This window comes from Neovison vison, chromosome 6 (assembly GCF_020171115.1).
Source record: "Neovison vison isolate M4711 chromosome 6, ASM_NN_V1, whole genome shotgun sequence".
Classification (NCBI taxonomy): Eukaryota; Metazoa; Chordata; class Mammalia; order Carnivora; family Mustelidae; genus Neogale; species Neogale vison.
This window is the reverse complement of record NC_058096.1, coordinates 156,156,576-156,159,655: the sequence shown is the minus strand read 5'-3', so window position 1 is coordinate 156,159,655 and position 3,080 is coordinate 156,156,576. Positions and strand designations below refer to the sequence as shown.

Below are 3,080 nucleotides of genomic sequence, written 5' to 3'. Positions count from 1 at the left end.
TATATGATTAAGTTGTTTTTTGGGGGTTTTAGCTACTTTCTCTTATCTCAAGTTACATGCACCGTGTGGACCGGTTAGGGACGCTCAGTAAAATGGCTTCCTGGCCTTCAGGATGGCCATTCTGATGCTAACCCACTCTTACAGTGCAAGGTGCCAGCTTTTGCTTTGCCAGGATGACTGTACTTATGTCAGGGCTAGACTCGAGGTGGGTACAGCCTTGTTTTTCTTGGCCTCCACATCTGGAGCTGGTTTCCAGGACTTGTTTTTAAGTCCCCTGGGAGAAGGGGAGCAGGGAAAGTTAAGTAGGTCCTTACAGTAACGGTCTAGGGGCACCTGGGTGGCTCAGTCGGTTAAGTGCCAACTCTAGATTTCATCTCAGGTCATGATCTCAGGGTTGTGAGATCGAGCACCACATGGGACTCCTTGCTCAGTGGGGAGTCTGAGCTTCTCTCTCTGTCTCCCTGTGCCCCTCCCTCTCTGTGCACATTCAACATACTCTAACTCTCTCTAAATAATCAATCAATCATCAATATTAAAAGGTAACTGTCTAATAGTCTCTTTAGGGAGGAAAGGCAGTTCAAACAGAGAATTTGGTAAATGTGAGCACGCAGGTGAAGAGACTGCAGGGAAGTAGTAGTAATCACAGCAGTCCTATTGCCTTGTGTTTTAGGTACCTCTTGAGTCTTTAATTTTTCAGTAGCCGTTTGTAATGAGTCTCTTAGTGAAGCTACTTTGGAATCTTGAAGACTTTTGGAAGTTTCTGCATACCAATTAAAGCAGGTATCCCATTTTGTTTATTCAACTTGGAATCCCTTGAGCATTTCTCAAATGCATTTCTTAAATGAGCAATCTTGTTTAATTGGAATGTTGCCCATAATGGCCCTTGTCAGGGGCATGAAGGATCAGATGTCAGCTTCATCTGACATGACTTTTAGTAAACTTTTGCCATTTTGCCAGATATCTGCAACTTCCAGGACTGTTGCTCTTTTGTTGTTGTTTTCTTGTTTGCTTTGTTTTATTTTTAAAAGGGAAGATTAATTTTTTTATTAATCGAAGCTCAATTTATAAACTTTTTGTCATTAAATTAAAGTTTAAGATGCAGAGCAAGAAGTTCTGTTTGATGGATCAGGAGACTCATGGGATGATAAAGCGAAGTCAGTTCATGTCTTATCCTCCTTGGGACCGAATCTCCAGCGAGGTAACAGAGCCGTGTCTGCCTTATGTTCCCATTCCTCACCACATTTGAAAAATCCACTGGGAAGAATCTGTATACTGTCTGTTCCTCCAGCTCCCCTCTGGGGGGCTGGGACTTGTGCTTCAGCACTCGATGCTGCCAGAGACCGGCTCCCACTGCTCATCCTTCTGTTCCAGATCACCCACTGCTCCGTCATGGAATGGGAGTTGGCCAACTAGAGCCCGACGTCGAGGTGTCCGTATTTCTCTGTATTCCGGCAGTCCAGTTCTGGCCACCACTGTCCCCTGGCCGTACCTGTCTAGTCTTTGGTTCAGCTAATGCCTGCACAGATGAAGCTGACATCTGATCCTTCATGCCCCTGACAATCTGCCAAGTACTTGGCACGAAGGTTTATCTTATACTTCATTCAGTCGCATCGAGTTTGAATTTTCTAGCATTTGCTTAAACTCTGCTATGATCTCATCAAGGTCCTCTAGATCCCATTCTATGCTCCAGAGGTTGTTCCTCAGCTCATCAGTGATCCAGTGGATTTCTTCCCTCATTGCTGTGGAGGGGTCCTGGAGGAGCTCTGTCCATGTCTCGAATAGTCCCTGGATGGTGTTGACTGCTTTCTGTACTTCTCCTTTCACAAAGTAGGAGTTCTCCATAGACATGGGGCATCCCAGCCCCTAGCTGCCTCACACCTGCTCTGTGCACAGGACAGCTGTGCCCTCTGGCCCTCCCTCTGCTGACCCCACAGGCCCGCCACAGCCACGCCACTTCCTCAGCCTGGGGAACCCAGAGTAACCTGTGCATGCAAGCCAGTGCACATGGGGCTGCTGTGGGTCCAGCACTTGATCACCCACAGACCGAATCCCAGACTCTGATGCCAGCCCCCTCACCCATCTCCTCCCCTACCAGGACTATACTTCTTGAGCATTAAAGGAAGCACAAGTACCAGAAGATGGCACGCTCAGATAGGCACTCTTCAGATAGGAAGAAACCTATTCAAACAAATTTTATTCGCCTGAGCCCTCCTGCTGAACCCCAGTCCAGGTCTTAAACTGGACCCAGTTTTAGCACGGCAACAGTTGGAATTTTCCACTCGGAAACCGGGGAACTGAGATCCAAAGTGCTTAGGGCTTGGTTCCAGGCAGAACTGTCTGGCACCTCACTTGGTTCTAGGAAGAATCCTCTGCCAGCTCAATCTGACCTGCCCTGAAAGGAAAGCCAATTGGACTGGGAGCTTGGTATAGAGGGCAGACCTCAGAACTGAGAGGAACTTACCTATGACCCTCAGAAATGGCAAGAAAGAGAGTGAACTCGAAGGTCTTGAGGGTACCGTGCCTGTGTTTCTCACTGAGCCCAAAATGCCCCTGGAAGACCACTTCAGATCTAGTCACTGTATAAAATGTGTTGAAGGACAAAACTTTGATGTCACCCGGAGTTCGAGTAGTTGCATGAGGGTATCCAAGACAATAACCGACGACACACTAAGAGGGCAGAAATCCAGAAATGCATTTCATAAAGCCAGCCAAAAAAGCTTTAAGACTCAAGGCAGGGGCGTCTGAGTGGCTCAGTGGGTTAAGCCTCTGCCTTTGGCTCAGGTCATGATCTCAGGGTCCTGGGACCAAGCCCCGCATCAGGCTCTCTGCTCGGTAGGGAACCTGCTTCCTCCTCTCTCTCTTTGCCTGCCTCTCTGCCTACTTGTGATCTCTCTCTGTCAAATAAATAAATAAAATCTTAAAAAAAAAAAGGCTCAAGGCAAAACAAAACCAATTACCACTACTCCTAAGATAAACATTGTGAATGATAAAAATGTTGACTGAATAAAGCTTGTGTAGATATACAAAAGGAACCTGCACATTTTCAACAGCTGATTACTCAGCAGTGTCATGAAAATGTT

General features: G+C 46.8%; 1 pseudogene; it reads right to left on the bottom strand.

The window, feature by feature from the left end:
- Nucleotides 1–1,084: 1,084 nt before the first annotated feature.
- LOC122910160 lies at nucleotides 1,085–1,848 on the bottom strand (annotated as a pseudogene).
- Nucleotides 1,849–3,080: the final 1,232 nt, after the last annotated feature.